Here is a 22,550-nt window from a genome sequence, read left to right as displayed (position 1 = left end):
GTTTGCGGAATTTTTCTACACTGAATAATTTGCAATAAAATATTTTGTCAAAAATACCAAAATATTATACGCTCATGGAATAAATGAGGAAATTTTTACATCAGATATAAGTAAAATTCTTTTGAGCTCTCCGAGTAGGTTATAGAAATTTAATATATTTTCCTTCGTAAAAATAATATTGTTTTTTTAATAAAAAACAATTTTTTACAAAGAGGAAAAAGCTCGAGTTCTTGACTTGCATTATCATCCAAATTGTATGGAATACTTTTGATTCTATAATGACCTTGCCATACTTGAATTCAAATGTTCTATAACAGTAATTATTTGTGTGGAAAAGTAATTATTATAAAACTTATTTCCATTATAATTTCTTCTGCGATCGGGGAAGGAAATGGAGCTTGCGTGTTTCCTGCGTTTCAATAGCGCTCCGCACTTCCTCGAATAAAGGCGTGGTCATGTATAAATCTCTACATTTATTTTATTTTACGTGAAAGAGTAGCGTTGTTCAATCGGAGTCGAACTTGTCAATACGCAAGAACCCTCTCTGCCAGCTATATTATTTCATCTAAAAATGGCCGGAATCAAGGTAATGTGAGCCCATTAAAATAATTGGCCATAAATCCGAGGCTATCAAATGCGGCGACGAAGAGAAAAGACGAGGAAATAAAAGAGGGAACAGTTGAGACTCAGCGCTGCATATAGCACATCATATTAATTTTCGCAGATATGTATAGGGGTCTTAATGTTACAAGGGAATTTCGTTGAGATAATCAAAAGCAGAAAGAAAAAATAATTTCAAAATGAATATGCTTTATTTATTTAATTAAAATTGGATGATTCACGCATGAGGAACATGGTTAGCTGAACATATATCGTCACATCATTTTGAGACTATTTATTATAATTCTTCAAGTAACATCCTCCAATTTTAATTTGAAAATACAGAATATAAACATTTGTTGAATTTTTACTGTTATGTTTGTAGTAAACGCTGCATCAGGTATTTTTGGTGGCTTTTCGTCACTTTGCTAAGTCATCGAGATGGCCATAATGATAAGATTTGGCCACCGCAGGCGCGGAGATTTTGATTTTCTTTATACCTGCAACCACTACTGCCAGTGACCCAGCTCTCGGCCCATATCTAGGCGATAAATCAGAAAACAAACTCGTCTTGATGAGATGAAACAAGAGAGCCCATGGAGGATGGATTCCACGGAGGGGACAAAATTCCGTGTGTGTGGCACGTCTCTCTCTTCGGCTCTTTCCTCCAGACCTTTACAAATAAATAAATAGCCCAATAAATAGAAAGATAAACTCCGGGAAAACAATAAAAAAGGCACGGGGGCACCCCAAATAAAGCCGATTATTTATTTAATTTAAACAGTCCTTTCTGGGACAAAAATCTTAATTACGGGGAGGGTAAACGAGCAGGAGAGCCAAAAAAGAAGAAGCGCTTTTCCTTCTCACATTTTTAAGTGTGGTGCGCATCAGGGTGTGCTCTACTAGCTGCCGTGGGGTCACGAATGGAGGCCACACACACCAGATTCTTTTCCGTCTTGTCATAAAGTGTGCTATAAATCATCGATCAGAATGTGAACCTGCTCATGGGTTGAGCCACACACAAGAACGAGAATTATAATTACTAATTAATTAAATAATTAATACTTAATACATAAAAATATCAAAAAAATGAATTAAAACATTATGAAATTTTTATTTGGCACTAGAAAAGAATTTTTTAATTTAATTTAAAAATACGAAACTGTGAAGATTAGGAAGAAATATTTTTAAATATTTTTTCATATACAAATTAATTTGAAACAAACTTCTATGCCACATAGTTTAAGGTGGAAAGTAATAGCGCTCAATGATATGATCCTTATCTCTTATTTTCGCCCCCTACAGAGCCGAAAAAGGCACGGAGCGCAAGTCAAACAATAAACCCATATTTATAAACGCAAGACGCGTCCACCACCACGGGAGATTGATAAAATCATCGTCTGCGTCGCTTCCAGGACGTTTAAACGCAGTGGGATGTTTAAACTGATGATGTGACTGTCACCAAAGCTTCATTGCCTTTCTTGGGAGTCAAGAAACCGCTGAACAAATATTTTCCTCGAGAAATTTGATACTCTCTCGGGCAAAGTTTGTCCCCAAATGAGAACAAGTTGTCCACTTACATTAATTTATAGCTGGAATTTATTTTTTATTTTTAACTGACTTAAATATCAACAAATATATTTATTTGATATTTATTTTAAATAAATTAAAGAAGAAGAAACTTAAGAGAGAAATTTAGGGTGTAAAGTTGAAGGAACACTATTTTCTTACTATAGTTGAAAATTTAACTGTCATTAATTCTGCGAAAATTGCGTCTTTGATCTTTTGGTGCCATCATCTTGGCATTTTTGTGTGGGCGCAAAAAGCTGCTGCTTCTTTTTAATTTCACTAATGAGCCGCGCGGCTGCATGGCGTGTGTAATACAAACGTATAGTGAAATATGGAATACCACGTCGTTGGCTTTCGTAACCGCAGAACCCTCTGCTTTGAAATGAATAATTCAGCACGTGTCGAGAGCCACCTGATTAGCGACTGGCCAGCCCCAAAAATGGCCTGCCTGTCTAATTGGCGCATCCGTCAGCTTTTTAGCCCACTAATTTGGGCATTGCTGGTCCGACTCGAATACCAGCAGCATTTTTAACCACCAATTACAGCGCCAAATATAAAAAGAACAGGGTTTTGTGTTGGCAGGCAGCGGCAACCGAGATGCGCGTTGGTTTAATGAGATGAGTATCGCCGACTCCATTAAAGGGGTAAACAATGTGAACGAAATTCCCTCTGACTCTCGGCAGTGTATTTTATTATTTCTTTCCGAGCTGCCTCAGCCGAAATGTATTAAAATACAAAGCAGGCCCACCTGCCGCTTTTTGTCATTTCACCGCTTGGGCCATTGTTGTGGAAATGAGCTGCTCTTCAGAGGAAATATTTTTAACACACTTATCAATCATTTTGATGAGACATATTCATGTATAGTCTTTAGCCTTTGTATATATTCAATTTAAAACAAATAATTATAATTTTTATTGGCTCAAAAAAACAAGATGATATTATTTTAAACTATAGAGAGTAATTCAGAGAAATTAAAAAAAAAATTCTCACAAGAGTTTTAAAAACCTGTTGCAGATATTAATGTCTTTTGAAAAAAATGAAATTTTAAGTGATTTTTAGAGAAAGGAAAATTACTTAAATTTTTAATTTTTGTTTTTTAAATTATATTATAAATATTCTGTGTAAACTTTGTAAATATTAGCTTCATGAACATCAATAGCAAATTATCAGACATGTCTAAAAATGTTTCATTGCGCTTATATTTCAATTCATAGACAAATAGAAAGCCGTAAAGCAATAATTAATTATAAAATACCTTAACCCTTTCAGTTATTAAAGCTCGCAGTGCAGCATCCACTCTGTTTTAGAATCAATGCGGAGCTCGAAGCTACGAACGCGTTTAATGGCTTCGGCTTCCTCAACTAAAAGTGAACACAATGGCTCATTTTATTGCACCGCGAGGAATTATTGAGCAGGCTTATCTGATGGCCGGTCGGCCGCGGAGTAAACGTGTATTTATGTGAACGTATATCTGGTGTGTGCTTTAGTGTTGTGCACCGTGCGTCCCGCAGCAGCACGTCGGGAAACCAAACTGAGGCGCATTATTGCCCTGTATCAGTTTTGTCCATCTGACCAATAAAACGCGCAGCATCCCAAATGTCCGAACAAACGAACGGCCCTAAAAGCTGTGTGCCATAAAGTGGCAACAATGGCCAACAATCAAACCGGCCCTGACAATTGCCGGCAGGGCTATCATACCTGATATAAGTTAAGTGTTCTCAAAATAATTATATAATCTTTTGATGTTATTGATTTTTTTATCTTGAGAGTTGCATTGTTATGCGATCATATATCTCATAGTGAAAGTAGGTTTAGCAAGGTGAAACAATAAATTTCGCATTAAATCTTGTCGATTTGGTAGGAAAATATTTATTTAAATATTTTTATTTTTACAATTGAAGGGTCCCTGAAATTAAATTGTTAGTTTTAAAGCATTTGATTAATTAAGCAGTTCAAACATCAAACTTGATGGGTGACTGAAAATTCTGTGCTCGTATCGACTCTATATAAAATTGAAAAAATCGAATCCTTTTTTGGGTACAGTCAGGACAGGAATGGAATGAGATGTGTCGCGTGAGGCAGGCAGTAAAATAAAAATGACATACCGCCGATTTTAAAAATGTCGCCTTTAAAAAATTATTATGGACGAAATAATTTTTAAAAATTTTTTAGAGATTGCCCGTTCTTTTGGACATTTAACTTCGACACCGAGACTAATATTTGTAGTGAAAAACAAGCCGTTTATAAAGAGATCATGTTTTCTGAAAAGTGGCGATTGATCGGCGACCGCAATAATTGCCGTTTGGAGCTGCATTCGAATAAACTTTTAATTTGTTACCGGCTAATTATATCTAAATTTGGTAAAAATTCGATTCTCTCGTTAAAATTGAATGAAAATGTGGAAAAATCCATAAAAAAAATCAAATTTCAACTTCAGACCTGTAAGGTAAATAGAGAAAATTCTGACGACATTGACAAAAAACAAAAAAGAAATTTAATTGGCTACATTAAAAAAAAAAATTATTTTTCAAAAATGTTCATTTGGATATTTATTTGGAAAAAATTCCACAAAATGCTCCAATGCTCCAATAACTCAGCTCCAAGCCAAGAGATTATTTATTTAAAAGTTTTTAAATAAAATAATTAACGCCATTTCATCAACTATAAATGCAGCAAACAATATGAATATTGCCTTTAAACGCGTTGTCATAGTAATTTATTTAATACATACCACTTTTATCTTTCTGCCTGCTTCTCAAGCTTCATGTATGTCTCTCATCCCTGTCCCGACTTGTTCGCTCTCGTCTTGGAGCACCAAAAGCAGCAGCAGCAGCAGCCACAGCCAGCAGGATGGAGGGGAAAGTGTGAAAATGAAAACAAAAGTCGCCTCTCGCCAGTCTCGCCCGTAATTCGCCTAATTTGAGCCGACGGAGGACTTCGCCGACCTGTCGAGGACCTCAACTGAACCAGGGACCATCGCCGTGACCCCAAGGTAGGGTAAAATCACGTTTCTAATTTGATTAAACGCGCGCCAGGCTCATTTATTCGCATCGGCCCGCTGGCACGTGGCCCCTCTCGCGCTTCTACCAGCCGAGGCTTCCGAGACTGCATTTCTCTGGTTCCAAACTGACAATGAGCGGGCCAACTGCGCAGGGAAAACAAATTCCAACGCCGAATTTATCAATTACCGATCAGTCGATATGAGCGCAGAATTTTCGGTCACCCAGCAAATGTGTTGTTTGGACTGCTTAATTAATCAAATGTCATAAAAACCATAAAAAGTTTGAGTTCAGGGACCCTTAATGCACTTACTTTTTAAAATGCAAGTATAACAAAATGTTTGAATTTCCTGAAAAAATACATTTTTCTGACTATATTTATGGTTAATTTTGTAAGGATCAATAATTATAATCTATTTTTATATGCTGAGAATATTCTTAAATCTTGAATTATAAATAAATAACAAATTTATATAAATAAAATCTTTCTATATTCTACTAATTTGAATTTATTGCAAAAAAATTAAGTTCTAAATATTCAATTTTGTATAGCATATATTATTATTTGCAGAATATTTTAATCATGGATTATATACATATATAAATACAAACTTCTACACTACTATTTTTTTTTTAATCAGCCACTTATTGTAAAGAATAAGCTGATTATCAGTTGTAATTTTCAGCTTAAAAATCTAGTTAGATAATTATTGTTGATTGCGATGCAAATAAGACGTCAGAAGATGTCCTTACTTGCTTGCTTCATGTGACTGTTCCAACTCCTAATCTAATCTTCCTGCAAGTCTGAAAGTTCCTCTTCCACTCGCGAGTGCAACTCATTTTCAAAAGGGAGAAAACTTCCATCCGTAAAGCGGAATGACACAATATGCAAATTGTCGTTGGCCGTGGTGCAAAGACTCAAATAAACTGCTCTTCATAGATCAAGTTGATTGGACAAGCTCAATTTCGCGCGAGTGCCAAGAGTAGCAAGGTGAGCTGTGAAAAATTTGCATGACTCGACTCATAAAAATAATTTGCATGATGGATAAGAAGTTTTTATTGCTCACTCTTTCGTGAGATGCATCTCGCATCTTCCCTGCAGGGTGTTTTGCATGCAAATTTAAATGTGCAAAAACAGCGGACGCCGGGAAAGAGAATTCCACGTGTGGATTATGCAACAATGTCATTTAGAAAAGGAAGAGCGAAAAAAGCAGGTTGCCTTTCAAAAAGGGACTTTTGCGCATCTCGTCAAGTGTAAAAGTTTAACGACGCCGAGTGCAGGAGCTTCGCTGCTGCATTTTTTTTTCAAAAAAATAAAGTTAAAGGGAAAAACCAAACGAACGGCGGCAACTTTTAATGAAAGCAGCAGCGAATGAATGGGAGAATGAAAGGCTGCAGCACATTGTTCTCGGCAGATAAATCTCGGGCGCGTCTCCCGGCACTTGCAACTTTACATGCACGTACACGATCATTCCGACAAATGTAAGTAATAAAGGAGCTGCGCTGCTCACAATTAATGACGCCGAGGAACGAATTCCATGTTTCACGTGCGCATATGTTACCCATGCTGAAGATATAACCATTTATGGGGCTGCATGTTCTCTGCGCTCGTGCACTTACTTTGCTCCTCCGCCTCGATCTACTAAAATTATGAACGTTTTCTCCGCACCCTGTGTACCTCCTGCACATGAAAGCCATATGAGCAGAGAGATTGCGTGTGTAAAATGTGTGCAACGAGCTCCATTGAGCTCAGCTCAAATCAAAACCCCTACAATACGATCCAGCCGGTATGAAAATTTTGACCCAGAAGATTATCTTAAATAAATATTTTAAATTATGAATTATTTTTTTGAAACCTTAAAAGCGATAAATAAATACTCCTTAAAAATCAAAAATTAATTACGTGAAAATAATTAAAAGAAATGGTTATGGAACAATATTTTTTGTCTCATGATTTGACAAATATTTTATTTCTACAAAACAAAGCTTTCAATCAAGGTAACAAAATATTAAATATATTAAAAAAAACTTTAAACAATTCACCAAAACGTTTATTAAATTATCCGAGTCAAAAAAATCCTTATCAGACAATTTTAAATTTGTGCAAATTTGTGTTTAATTAGAGAATGGCATGAAGTATTAAATATGATATGGGCTAATGAAACGCATAATTAATGGCAGCATAAGTGCGTGGCGGGCAAGTTGTAAACACGGCAGGGGCGAAAGGTACATGACGGGCTATGCGCGGTAGCACGGAAGTGGAAGTCGTCCATCTCGGGAGTCAAAAGTGCCGACCGTGCAACCTGTCTGCCGAAAACTGAACCGGCAGGCAGCCCAGGCTAAACTTGAGTGGCGGTGAAATAATTAAGCACGGACCGCCGAGAGCTGGTTTTATTAATTCGCTGTGCGCGCGTAGGAAGTCGGGGGTGGAATTGGGCAGAGCAAAAGCCGCGCCGCAGACAAGTTTAATTTGCAGGCCAGTCAAAGTTTGCGCGGCGGCAGAGAGATTTCGCATTCGAGGTTGTATTATCTGCGTGTAATTCAACAGAAGAGAGAGATGAAGATAATTAGGCAAATCATTTCTGGCTGCCAGCAAGAGAATGACGAGACGAAAGTTGATCTAACAAAAAAGTTTCAGTCGTTGAGTGAAGATCTTTAAATAAAAAAATGAAAAATTTGCAATATATTATAATAATTTTTTTCACGGTATATTTTTAATTGGTGCTAATTGTTCGCACTTGTAGATAAACAATTTTTTTTTAAATAATTTTAATTCATTCACTTTATTTTGAGGATTTTTGCTGCATTATCAACCAATTTGATTGAAAGTGATTCAATAATTGATTAACAGTATTTTAATATTTATTATCTAATCCGTTGTTTTAATAATCAAGTTAGTTCTGCAGAAAATTTTCAATTGATTAAAATTTTAATGATGAGTTTAAACTTAAAAAATTTCGTTTATTAATTTCTTAATAAATCTGGTGATGGTGAAAAATTCACAATAGCGGCCAGGCCAGTTCTGTTATAGTAATTTAATATAAAAAATTTGTTTCAGAAGAAAATAATTAATTTCTCACTCATTTGAGCATTCAAGTATCTCCACAGAGTGGCTAAGGAGCATCAGGAGGTGATCATGATCCGTGAGGAGGCCCGAGGGCAAGCTATTTGGATTATAATTAAGGCCCCTGTGATGAAGATATCATCTGGTAAACAGCCTTGCCGAGCCACAAAAAGCCATCCTTCAAAATGAAACCATCAATTTATTCGAGTTATCTCGCCTGAATCGCCGCCTCGCCGCAGCCAAAACCAGTTTGGTGTATATTAAAAGGGAAGAAGTGTTCTGTTGTGACACCACCAGCGTTTATTTATCAACATACACGGCCCTTATATGCAAAAGAGGATCCGGAGTTGCCGGGCGGCCGCAAATTTTCTCCTCCGAAGAGTCAGATTATGCGAAGATTACACGCTCTTCAACAAAGATGCTGGGCTCCTTAAGTTACAAACCTAATGGGATAATTATAAGCTTCGGAATTTCAGAACAATCGCCAAATTTATCACCTGCACAAAATTCCCATCGCGTACAAATAAATAATTCAGAGAGCTCTTTCGTGATGGGAGTCACGTCACCGGAGAGATAGGAGAAGATCGAATTTTGTCGCTAAGATTTTGAGGAACACGCGCCCGCCTTAAATAAATTATTAGCTCGTCTCGCACTAAATTTGCTCGGCTCGCCTCGAGATTGCTTTCGCATCAACCTGCTATAATTTTCCCGTGCCGCTGCGTCATTTCTCTCCGAGCTTGTGTCTTATAATTTATTATACGCCGCGCTTCAGAATGTCATTTTGAGCAGGGATGGTTTAATTATTTGTGAATTTGCCTCTCTCTCCGCGTGCATTGGGGACGCCAGAATAATAATTACTTGAGGGAGATGGCCTCTCTCGCCAGAGACAATTGATAAATAAAGAATCGCTCCCTTCCATCTCTGAAAATGAGATGCAAAAGAGGCGAGGGATGCGAGATGTGAAACTAGATCTTCCCCAGCCACAATAAACCCTTTTACCAAATTTTAACTTTAAAGAGAAAATGTACAATAAGTAAATGTATTTAAATCAATAGATATGAGAAAATGATGACAAAAGAAATATATCTGGTCGAATTAAACGTTGAAAATAAAAAATTAAGAGCAATTAAGTAATAATAATGTGTGACGATATGATAGACTAGCATTAATTCAAATTTGGGACTTGGGAGGTCAGAGCGAATGTAATTATTTTCTTAATTTTTCTGCGCCTCATTAGGAACTTTGGAACGAATAAAATATACTTTTGATATCAACTGAGTTAACAATGACATCAAAGGAATTTATTTATTTAAAATAAATCAACATTATTTTAAATTAAGTAGAATAGTAAAATAAAATTATATATTCATATGCATTATCTAAAAAATGTAAAAATTAAATTATAAATAAATACATAATAATAACATGTATACAAAAGCGCAAATTAATTAATAATAGTAAAAAAAGTATTTCAACTTTAATAATTTAAATTTTTACCAGATTTTTACAAATTATTATTTGTGTTCATATTTTGAAACATTTAAATTTAAAATTAAATAAATCTGATATTGGTAAAGATGGTACAAATCATTGCAAATTTTACATTGTTAATAAGATGAATGAAAGGATTCGATTCAATGAATTATTTTTACAGCTTGAGGAATCAGCTTAGCAAGGGTAAAATAGAAGACATTAAGAAGTTTCGGGCCAAATAAGAATCATATATTTGTGTTCAATAAATAAAAGAACCTTATATTCTCGCATTCGTTAAGATTGAAAAAAAAAATGAGGCATCCTCCTGAGGCGCCGACCGCGAGTGATTATCGCGCGGCTAACAAGCGGAGGCGCGGAATTTTCAATTTGTTTCCTTTAGTGTGCATCGCGTTTTACGAGGGTGTCCGCATTGGCACGAAAGCCCTCCAATTTCGTCACCTCTTTGAGAAAACAAAGAAGCACCCGTGCCCCGCGGCCAGAGGCTCGTGAAAGAAACAGAAAAATTTATGAAATTATTACCTGCGAGCTAAGGTTAAATTTTCATTCCGAGGCGGCGCTGGTTAGTTAAAATTCAGAGGCGAGGCCCTTGAATAGAGGAGTTTGTTGCTCCCTCTGGCCCTGAGATGGGCCCGTGAGTGTGTTATTATGGCATCTTGTTGTACAAAAGGGGCCGACACACCATTATTGTTATTATGCTGCGTGATCTTTCCAACACAACTAACCCGGCTGCTTTGGATGATTAATAATGGGAGAGAGGAGGCGAAATGTGAAAGAGCCCGACAGGCCTCTCGGCACCTCCGACACAAACATTAAGACTTCATTTCCCTCTCCGCCAGGCCGAGACCAAACAAGCCTCTTTAAGTGTTTCCTTGAGGAAGAAATTAAGCGTTTTATTGGCCACTGCGCACGCTCGTTCCATATTTCCACACTTTTCACAGGCCATTCAAGCCTCTTCACTCCTATCATAGACTTTTCATCAAATTTAATATATGACTTAGAATTTAAAAAGAAAATTTCAATTAAGAATATCAGTGGAGAATGTCAGGTGTTCCTTCCTTGGATTAAAATTAATTGAGAATGCTTGAGATAAAAATAAATTGAGCCCTTTCGTTTTTGAATAAAACACAATTTTTTTACACATGTCGATCGAAGCCGGTTTCTTCACTCCCAAAATAAATTTTCATGTAATTTTAGATTAGACTAATGAATTATTAAATTTTAGAAGAACCATACAAAACCTGTGACACACTAACAAATCTTATTTGTTTGATATAGTTCTTTGATTCGTTAATAAATTATAACGACCTATCGTCATTCAGGAATTTACTTATTTCTGCTCAGACACAAATTCTTAAATTTTGGGATGCCAGTGATAATTTCTTACCACGATTTCTTTCTAGAACTTTCTATCTCAACAAAATTAAACAAACGCAGAGGCAGGGTTCGTTTCTTGGTTCGGCTCAAAAATAAATAAACTTTGGCAACTCGGTTGAAAATTAATTGATGGTTATATTGCAAAAATGGTGAATATTATAACAATATATTGCAAATGGAGTTAGTTGAAATAAATGTTTTCTTTTGATTAGTAATTTGAAAAATGTGTAATTGTAATCTTCAACTAATTATAATAAATAAAGGGTAGGAAATAAGGATAGGTTACAGTTTGTGTGCGCACAATAAATCAAACACGGTACTCATCGACTTCGGTGTTCCTCGATGCAGTCCGTCTTGTTCCAGCGACAATGGTGACGTCCTCTCGCTGAAGGGCGGCTTCTGATGTGAGTGGTGGCCCGCGGCGCGACCCAATTGACGAGGTCGCCCGGACACCTGGGTGGTGGTTAGGTGTCCGGCTCGGTATGACGCCCCGAGACGGCTCCGCGAGACCGTTCAGTCGATACAAAACGGCCCCGAGGGGCACCTGAAAGGTTGGGAAGAACCGAGTCAGTGAACCCGTTTGGGAAAAAAGGGTGGCACAGAAGTCCCACCGGAATTGGCCCGCAAGGGAAAATTAATTGACACTTACGTTCGTAATGTCGACAGAAATTTAATCGGATCCGACTCGGCACGCGGCCGATCGCTGCTGGGCGAACGCACGCCAACACAAGTGCGTCGCCCTTCAAAGTTTGTGGGCCACTGACCTCGATTGCAACCCGCGGAGAGTGCACGCACTCCCCACCTTTCGGTACCTATCGGCTGCGAGTGCAAAGTGCACTCGCCAACGAGCCCCACTCTCGCCCCGCTGTCAATCCGCCGCCTCTGATGTTGTTCGGCGAACGATTGTGATTACAAATTTTAGGGTGAGAGGAAGGGTAAAAGTTGGAATTAAAAAAAGTGTATAAAAAAAAATAATCATTCAAAAAATAAACAAAAATGTGTGTCTGTAAATTTCGCCCGACTCATCTGCCAATTAACCGTTATACCTCCCTCCATCAAAGAAAATTTTCACAAAGTGGAAATTTATTTCTGGAGTGATGTTTTCTTCAAATCTTTACAATCAAAATCGCCAATAATTTTCTGTTGATCATCTGCCAAAGTAAACATATTCTGAGCCTTTTGTTCAACAATTTTATATGGGCCAACAAACATTGGGACTAATTTTGCAGAAAACCCTGCTCCTTTCTTTGACAAAACAAAATTCCTCTTCATGACTGTGTCGCCTACTCGCAAATCACCCGGCCGTCGGCGCAAATTATAATAACGCGCGTTCTTTTCGCTGGCTGCCTTCATACTTTCCCGTACAGCATCGAATATTTTGCTCAATTTCGGAAAGCGTCTCGCATACTCGGCTACTGGATCGTGCACTATTTCCGCGTCTTCAATTTCCGGCCCTGAATGATTATAAAGCGAAGGCTGTCTGCCAAAAATTAAAAAATATGGAGAAAATTTTGTTGTCTCGTGAACACTGGAATTAATTGCAAATGCTACTTGTGGCAAAAATTTATCCCAATCTTTATGATTGTCTGAAACGTGGCTGCGCACCACTGTCTCAAAAACTCTGTTTACTCTTTCTACTGGATTTGCTTGCGGATGATAACGTGGCGTAAACTGGAGGTCAACATTAAATCTTTTCGCGAAATCTTTATAAACTTTACTTCGGTAAATTTTGGCATTATCTTGAATTAATAACTGAGGCGCACCGTAAGTGAAAAACACTTTCTCGAGCGCGATGCTCACTGAATTTGCACTCGCTTCTCGTAATGGAATTAGGACAACGAATTTCGAAAAAAAATCCACAACTGACAAAATGTATTTATTTCCCAATGAACTCCGCGGAAACTCCCCAACAATATCCGAGCAAATTACCTGCCAAGGTCTCTCCACCTGGTGAGAAACCATAAATCCCGCCTGCGCGGCTTGGCTAGGCTTTTGCTGCACACAAGTGCGGCAGTTCGAAACAAAACGAGCAATATCGCTCCTCATCTTCGGCCAATAAAAATTTTCCGAAATTTTGTGGAATGTTTTACGAAATCCGAAATGTCCCGCCTCAGGTGGGCAATGACACTGTCGCATCACATCTAAACGCTGATCTTTGGGCACCACTTGTTTAAATTCTGAGTCCTCCCAAGGGTTCCAACTTTTCACAATTTTAAACAATTTCTCGCCTTCAATTCTAAAAAGTGGAAATTTCCCAGGGTCATTTCTCACCCCTTCAAACAAGTCGATGAACCATCGATCGCGAGTTCTGGCTCTAATCGCAATTGGCGCAATTTTAACCGGCGCGGAAAAAGAACGAGAGAGCAAATCTGGCACGACATTTAATTTTCCCGGCTTATGGAAAACCTCAAAATCATACTTCTGCAATTTATCGACCCAATTGGCTAACCTGCCCTTCGGATTTTTCACATCGCGCAAAAATTTTAATGGTCTATTATCCGTGTAGAGCAAAAATTTTTTATACGCCAAATATCCCTCGAGTCGCTCAATTGACCACAAAATAGCTAAAGCCTCTTTATGAATCGTCGGGTACTTTTGCTCCGCTGCGCTCAAAACTCTGCTCACGTAAAAAACTGGGTGCTCTTTGCCGTCCTCAAAAATTTGAGTTAAAACTCCCGAAATTCCTACATCTGACGCGTCAGTTGACAAAATAAACTGTCGCGAAAAATCAGGCAATCGCACCACCGGATCACAAATTAACGCCTCCCTCAATTCCGCAAATGCGTTTTCCTGCTCATCAGACCAAACAAATGATATTTTCTTACGAGTAAGGCGTGTAAGCGGCTCCACAATTGTGCTGAAATTATCAATCAAGCGGCGGTAATAAGAAACAGCGCCAAGGAGCATTTTCACTTCTTTCACACTCTCTGGCCGCTTTAATTGCAATATTGCACTAATTTTCTCGGGATCCGGATGCAACCCTTTCTCATCAAGAAAATAACCCAAAATCTTAATTGAGCTCCGCAGAAAACGACATTTGTCCCAATTTGGTGTTAAATTCGCCTCTTTCATTAATCGGAAAAATTCAATTAGCACTTTGAAATGCAATTCTAGCGTTGGAGTACCAATAAAAACGTCATCAACATAAATTTTAACAAATTTTCTAATCCAGGAACCCGCAATTATTCCATCCAAAACACGCATAAATCCCGGCCCACTATTTATTGCACCGAAAGGTATCACGCAAAATTGCAACTGACCTCTTCCAGGAACAAAAAAAGCAGTTTTTGGCCGACTTTCTGCGTCTAAAGGAACTTGCCAATAGCTTTTCTTAAAATCAACTGAACTAATAAATCTGAAATCTCCCAAATTATCCAAAATTGACGTTAAAATTGGCACGGCATACGCATCCTCAATTGTTACTTTGTTGACTTCACGCATATCCAAAACTAAACGCGGCTCTTTGCCCTTGTCATCGTGGCGCACAAAAAAAACAGGCGAGCACCAAGGGCTCTGCGCGGGTTCAATCACGCCGAGCTCCAGCATCTCGTCTATATTTTTATGCATCAACTCCAACATTGGCGGCGCAATGTAAAATTGTTTGCACTTAATCGGTTTCGCATCGCCAGTGTCAATATGGTATTCAGATTTAACTCGGCCTAATTTTTGGGGAAAATCTTTCTTCACCGAATCAATTAACTCATGGAGCTCACGCCTGTGCTTTTCCGTCAGCGCGTCCCCATCCGCTTTTGCAGCAGACAGTTTCGCACTCGGCCCACCGCGCACCACGTCTGGAGAGAGACTCCAAGTGCCATTTGATACATCGGGAATAAATCCTGTGCGGCTCCAAAAATTCAAACCGAGAATCAAAGTCTGATCCACACTTGGCACAATTAACGCCGGAATTAAAAATGTCCGATTATCAATTGTTATTGGCAAATCAACACTGCCTTGCACCGAATTATGACTGCCATCCGCCAATTCTACATTCAAAATTTTTGTTTTCCGCGTTTTCAACTTTAAATCTCTAATCAACTGAGCGGCCGGCCCCCCTAAAATGCACATTGAGGCTCCGCAATCTAACAAAGCATCCACTTCTCTACCGATTAATTTCACTTTCACAAAAAGTCTATCATCATCGTCTACGGACGTAAATTCATGTTCACAATTTTCCGCTTTTCCCACATCACGTTTGAGTTTTTGCTTAATCAAATCAACTTTTGCACGCACAGTATCTAAATGAATCTTATTTATGAAACGACGCCATTCGCCGCCGGTCCGTCTGCACTCGGCCCGGGCCCGCTCGGCTGCGTGCCGCTGCCAGCAGGGCCCCCTTGCACGTTTTTTGCCCGACGACAACGCTCGTTTTTACATGTTTTACTGGAAACGCCCTTCGCGCCACAACCCCAACAAAAGAAATTTGCCTGTTTTGAGGGGCAAAAAGCAAAAGTGTGCCCCGGCTTAGAGCAATTCCAACACACACGCCCATTCCCAGGGTCTGAATTCGCACGTGCAAAAGCTGGATTTGGTTTCTTTGAACCTGGGACAAAATTTGACCCCTGAGCCCCACCCTGGGTCCATTTCGGTCTATTATCCGCGGCCACAACAGCACCATCACTCGCGGCAGCCGCAGGTTGCTGTTTTTGTTGATCGCCTTTTGGCGCTTTCGCGACACTACTCACTTTCGCACTATCTGAACTTTTCGCAGTCGGCTTTTTGTAAACGAGGCTTGGCTGAACTGGATTATCCGGCGCCACCGGCTCGCGATAATTATCAATCCGTGACTGAACTGCTTCCAACCTCAATCCTTCAGACAATAAATCATCCAAAGAATTAATTTTGGAAAATGGCAAATTTTTCAACAAAAACGGATTAAGGCGCTCCAGAAGGAAAGACAAACGCTCAGCTTCTCGTGGAGGAAATTCAAGCAGAGCAAAGTTGCGCTGCATTTCAGCCACGTAGAAGTTCAAACGCTCTTCTCTCCCCTGCGTCCGTAACCGAAGTTGCTGCCAAAGTCGCGAGTCAAAATTCGCGGGCTTGAAATTTCGCAAAAAATCTGGCTCAAAATCCACCCAAGAAACCCATTTTTCCCGATTCGCCAAGAACCAAGTTTTCGCCGGTCCCGTAAAAAGATTATGCGCGCCACGCCAAAACTCACTGTCGGACAGATTGCTCTCGTCTCTCTTCAGCGCCACTTCACGCAAAAAGTCCGCAAACGAAATTTTCTCTTTTGCTTCGCCAGAAAACTGAATTTTCCAATCAGACACGGGAATAATTTTCCCAGTTCTCCTCGGCTCTCCAAAAGAAGGAATTCCGCCCACGGCGCCGTCCGCAAGAAGTGGAACTGGCTCATTTTTCCGCGCGTCAAATCGCATCGGCAAATACATCAACACATCATGAAGCCACGGCGGCTTCTCTCTGGGCGTAGACTGAGCTACTCGATCATCTCTCGTGTCTAGTTCGTGTTCTTGCTGGATAGGATCGCCTAAATCCGCGACCGTTTTGTCTAATTCGGAGAAAAGAGCAGACGCCGCGGCGCCTCCCTCGCCTTCGACTTGTTCAGGCTCGTCCTGCTGAATGCCCTTTAACACCCGAAAAGCAAGCCGCAGGTGTTCGCCCAAAGCCAAAATTGAGTTTTTGCACCGCTCCGCCGCCTCCTCGGACGGATTTAGTCTCAACAGACACTCCCGCAAATACGCGATGTGCGTCCGCACTTTCCTTGCCTCGGACGCCGACTTTGAATTAGCCACGTCGTTCGCCCTTGCCTTTACTTCGCCCGTCTGTTGCGAAATAAATTTCAACTCCTCGGCCACGGCCTGTGTTTCGGTCAACACCGGTCTCTCGCGAGTCGCGGCTGCAAATTCATCGAACACCGCTTTTATCTCGCCTCGCAAAGCAGTGAGACTTTTGTCTCCTACATCAATTCCGAGTGCGGCACACTCGTGTCGCACGCACTCCTCGCTCAATCTGTCAAATTCGATTTTTAACACGTTCATTATGCTAATGAATCGCGACTTTACTTTCTCACACAGATATCAAAAAAATTCCACTACTCTCTTACAAGAGAAAAGAATGTCCAATGACAAATAATCGCGCGCGCCACGAAATTTGCACCGGAATTCTACACGCGTCAATGCTGCACGCTCGCAACAAACAAATACTCGCAGCCGCCGTACGAACTGGAGCAAAATACTACAAACGCCAGGCCCTCCTTCGAAAGACTCACTCGCTAACACGTATCTACGCACACAAAACGACTTGTGATTTGACAACTACTCGACACAGCCGTCCAAGAAATAATTAAAGGGATGCCATATAACGACCTATCGTCATTCAGGAATTTACTTATTTCTGCTCAGACACAAATTCTTAAATTTTGGGATGCCAGTGATAATTTCTTACCACGATTTCTTTCTAGAACTTTCTATCTCAACAAAATTAAACAAACGCAGAGGCAGGGTTCGTTTCTTGGTTCGGCTCAAAAATAAATAAACTTTGGCAACTCGGTTGAAAATTAATTGATGGTTATATTGCAAAAATGGTGAATATTATAACAATATATTGCAAATGGAGTTAGTTGAAATAAATGTTTTCTTTTGATTAGTAATTTGAAAAATGTGTAATTGTAATCTTCAACTAATTATAATAAATAAAGGGTAGGAAATAAGGATAGGTTACAGTTTGTGTGCGCACAATAAATCAAACACGGTACTCATCGACTTCGGTGTTCCTCGATGCAGTCCGTCTTGTTCCAGCGACAATGGTGACGTCCTCTCGCTGAAGGGCGGCTTCTGATGTGAGTGGTGGCCCGCGGCGCGACCCAATTGACGAGGTCGCCCGGACACCTGGGTGGTGGTTAGGTGTCCGGCTCGGTATGACGCCCCGAGACGGCTCCGCGAGACCGTTCAGTCGATACAAAACGGCCCCGAGGGGCACCTGAAAGGTTGGGAAGAACCGAGTCAGTGAACCCGTTTGGGAAAAAAGGGTGGCACAGAAGTCCCACCGGAATTGGCCCGCAAGGGAAAATTAATTGACACTTACGTTCGTAATGTCGACAGAAATTTAATCGGATCCGACTCGGCACGCGGCCGATCGCTGCTGGGCGAACGCACGCCAACACAAGTGCGTCGCCCTTCAAAGTTTGTGGGCCACTGACCTCGATTGCAACCCGCGGAGAGTGCACGCACTCCCCACCTTTCGGTACCTATCGGCTGCGAGTGCAAAGTGCACTCGCCAACGAGCCCCACTCTCGCCCCGCTGTCAATCCGCCGCCTCTGATGTTGTTCGGCGAACGATTGTGATTACAAATTTTAGGGTGAGAGGAAGGGTAAAAGTTGGAATTAAAAAAAGTGTATAAAAAAAAATAATCATTCAAAAAATAAACAAAAATGTGTGTCTGTAAATTTCGCCCGACTCATCTGCCAATTAACCGTTATAATGGGAGAGAGGAGGCGAAATGTGAAAGAGCCCGACAGGCCTCTCGGCACCTCCGACACAAACATTAAGACTTCATTTCCCTCTCCGCCAGGCCGAGACCAAACAAGCCTCTTTAAGTGTTTCCTTGAGGAAGAAATTAAGCGTTTTATTGGCCACTGCGCACGCTCGTTCCATATTTCCACACTTTTCACAGGCCATTCAAGCCTCTTCACTCCTATCATAGACTTTTCATCAAATTTAATATATGACTTAGAATTTAAAAAGAAAATTTCAATTAAGAATATCAGTGGAGAATGTCAGGTGTTCCTTCCTTGGATTAAAATTAATTGAGAATGCTTGAGATAAAAATAAATTGAGCCCTTTCGTTTTTGAATAAAACACAATTTTTTTACACATGTCGATCGAAGCCGGTTTCTTCACTCCCAAAATAAATTTTCATGTAATTTTAGATTAGACTAATGAATTATTAAATTTTAGAAGAACCATACAAAACCTGTGACACACTAACAAATCTTATTTGTTTGATATAGTTCTTTGATTCGTTAATAAATAATTCAAAAAAACTTGAAAAAGATAAAAACAAAAAATATTTTTGCATTAAAACGAAGTCCATCTAAAATATTTCACTGTTTAAACCGTTTAAACTTTTTTAACTTGAATAATTTAAATTTACATTTTTTTAAATTGTATAATAAAATGGTGTAATTTATTACTTGATAAATATTTTTCACTTTTTTATAATTTAATTTAAAAAAAAAATAGATTGAAAATATACAAGTCTTTAAGTATGAACAACATCATCAATAATTTAAAAATTGATTTGAAAAACCATTTCATCACTATTATTCCTCGTTATTGCTCATATTAGAAATTGCCTTGCATGAATTATAAAGTAAAGTTAAATCTCTAATGATTTTGAAATAATTAAAACATAATTTGAGAAAGTAGTAATAATAATTCTCAAAATACGTCTTCAACTTCAAATATTTATATTTTAAATTTCTGAATTACACAGAAACTTTTTTGCATGCACATTTGCAAAATATTTATAATTACATCGATAGCTTCTTAACCGATTTTACCGTTTAAAATATCGTGTTTTTGAGCTTTTGTTTAGAACGTCCACCTTTTTTGTAGGAAAAATGTTGGCTGTAAATGGAGCAACACGGCGTAACTTGCTCTTTTACCCGCTCAAAGGCTATTCGCTTGGTTAAAGAAATCCAATTTCGAGCATAATAATAGGAGGCGAGAGAACGGCGGCGAACGCCGGTCGGCCAGCGGCGAATTAATAAGTAAATAGATATCAGCGGCCACAATGAGGCACTTTGATTATGAGGCCTGACAAAAAAAGCTGCTGCTGCACGGCGCAGAGAGCGACGTGGCCAATCCAAGGTCCTTCCGTGATGTCTCAATTATAGACCTCTCTCTTGATCTCCACGAAACTAACGCCAGAATAAAACACGGAATTTTTAGATAAGTTAATAAATTTTTATAGTGATGGCACCGACGAACATCTCAAAGGACACCAAATTTCACCGGCCTTGCTTGAATAGCTTGATGGTTTGATTTGATGGCGCACTTATGCTCCTAAAAAGGAAGATTATTGTTTATATTGGTCTTAAATCATTTGCTTACAAAATTTTACGTTTTATTGTTTAAAATGAAATTTTCCTTGTTTTACGAAAAAAGCGGATTTTTATAATTAAATTTGATTTTTTTTCCATTGCATGCATTTAATTATAGTGAGCCTCATTAAAGTACATCCATGACGTGTAATTATTTTCCTCGAAACAGGAATAATTGTGCAGGAATTGAATCATAATTGATTCTAATGAGATGCGCCACCAATAGTTAGTATATCTTTTCAGTGGTGTAATTTAATGGTATGCCCTGTTCAGTTTATTAATTAATGCAGACCGAAATTATTCTCATGTGGTGGAGCCGTGGCGAGATAATTATTCAAATGCAGCCAACTAGATGGTTGCATGCATCCTGATTAACGGAGAGGAAACAACCCTTTTACTCTATCACAACATGCGCGGGCGTGAGCGCACGTCATTTCAATTACCACAAAACAATGTACTTCTGTAATAATATAAGGGTGCGTGCGACCACCATGTCCAGCTCATAACAGCATACAAGTCACCACAACAACACGCATTTTTATTATGTAATCATCAACATGCACAGGAGGAAAAATTTGGTTGTTTTGACGTTTGCATGTAATGCAAAGCCTTTCATGTGGCTTAAAAAAATCTCTTCATTTAATGACTTAATCATTTATCTGCTTGTAAAAAATTGTGTGAAACGTTATTTAAAGGTTATCTTATCATAATGCATTAGCTAGGTAGTCGCCTAAATTATTATTATCAACATTATTTGTTGTTCAAATAAATTTATAAAAAAGTAAAAATTAAAAATATATTAGATATTGTATTAAAATCTGCAAATTAATTTATTGCAGACCTAAAACTTATTCATTAGATTTAGGTCATACGACTTATTTTATTCATACTCCTATCCTGTAAATTATTTTGATCAAGGTCTAAGAATACGAATATAATGTCGTAACGATTATGAATGTGTGACTTAAATCCATGAATATGTAAAGTTTAAGGTTTGCAATGGCAGGATTGAGGTCAATATAATAAAAGTAACAATATAAGTCATGACGATTATGAAAATATGACCAAAATCAGATGAATTAATAGTGTTTTAGGTCTGAAAAAAATGCAGAATCAAGGTCATTTATCATTTTTAAAAATTAAAATAATATATAATGTATTATTTACGACACGATTTAAAATATTTTTTTTTTCAAAACGATCATTAAATTTAACTGAATTTAATTATTGATTTCTTATGTCTGGAGTTCAAAAAAGTTTTGTTCAAGATTTTTAAATTATGCTTACTCTTCATTTCATAAATTCACATCAGAATAAATTCAGACTGGATGAAGAAATTCCTTATCAAATGTATTTCATAATTTTATTAAACAATAGAAAAACTGAAAATTTCAAATAGTACATGTTGTATGAAAGACTTCCTTTTTCTTCATTTTATTTTTATACATTTATACAAAGTAAAAAATTTTCTCTCAACCCTCCATTCACTTTGGTATAGCTTTGGCGTCTCGGATATTCAGAAAACGAGGCAAATTATTCATGGACCATCAGTCATGTGGCATCTCCTGGGCATTGTGCATGCTAAAAATGAAAAGAAAGACTACAAGGAATGCTCAATGCTCTTCTTCCTTTCGCTTTTCTCTATTTCTGCCGGTTCGAAGTCTTTCTCGGAAAAGCACTAGGAGCTGAGAGTTTTCTTTTCTTTATTTTTTCTTCCTTGCTTGCTTCTCTCGCAGGGAGCAACAGCGTTGGATGGAGAATTGGAGCTTGTTAGCGAGTGTTTGTTGGGGCTAGTTATGCTAATGCTCACTCAATTTGCCGCATTCTCGCCATTTTTATTTCCGGCTCAATTTGCAGGCGGCGCGTCACAATCACAGTCCACCGTTCGCTCTCTTGCAAAAACATTTCCTAGCCATCCTCTCTCGTCCGCTCTATATCTCCAGGCTAACGAGCACTTTGCGTCACTGTACGCATAATGTGGCACAACTTCACCTACATTCCAAGTAGGATATTCCTACGTATTTATTATAACAAAGGGTTGGCGAAATTTTTATGCAATCGCATTGTTCCTCCAGGAATTTCTCGATAATTTGCGATACGATATTCCCGATTGTTAAAATTTGATTGCTTGAATATTTTATTGAAACACTAACGCAATTATTTTAATTTTTTCCTCTTTACCGATGTTGATGTTTTGGTTTAATTAAAAAAATCCCAGATTAATTAATATGCAGCACAAAATTTTATGTGAAAAATGTTTTGTTTTTAAATATTAATGAGGTAAATTCTTTCAAAATAAAAACATTTAAATATAGAAAAATTAAAACTCCAGTGAACTGCCTAAAGAGATGAAAACATGGGAAATCAGCAAGTTTCTTCAGACCCGGG

The 22,550-nt window shown here is 38.5% G+C and overlaps 1 protein-coding gene across 1 annotated transcript in view; it reads left to right on the top strand.

The window, feature by feature from the left end:
- Positions 1-5,027: 5,027 nt before the first annotated feature.
- Positions 5,028-22,550, top strand: part of LOC132195508 (glucose transporter type 1) — a 111,070-nt gene continuing 93,547 nt past the window's right edge. The window contains exon 1 of the mRNA XM_059617537.1: positions 5,028-5,161. The gene's annotated coding sequence lies outside the window, so the exon portion shown is untranslated. The remainder of the gene's footprint in view (positions 5,162-22,550) is intronic.

Source organism: Neocloeon triangulifer, unplaced genomic scaffold, assembly GCF_031216515.1.
Source record: "Neocloeon triangulifer isolate White Clay Creek 2 clone unplaced genomic scaffold, ASM3121651v1 ptg000009l, whole genome shotgun sequence".
Lineage (NCBI taxonomy): Eukaryota > Metazoa > Arthropoda > Insecta > Ephemeroptera > Baetidae > Neocloeon > Neocloeon triangulifer.
This window is presented reverse-complemented; position numbering and strand designations above follow the sequence as displayed.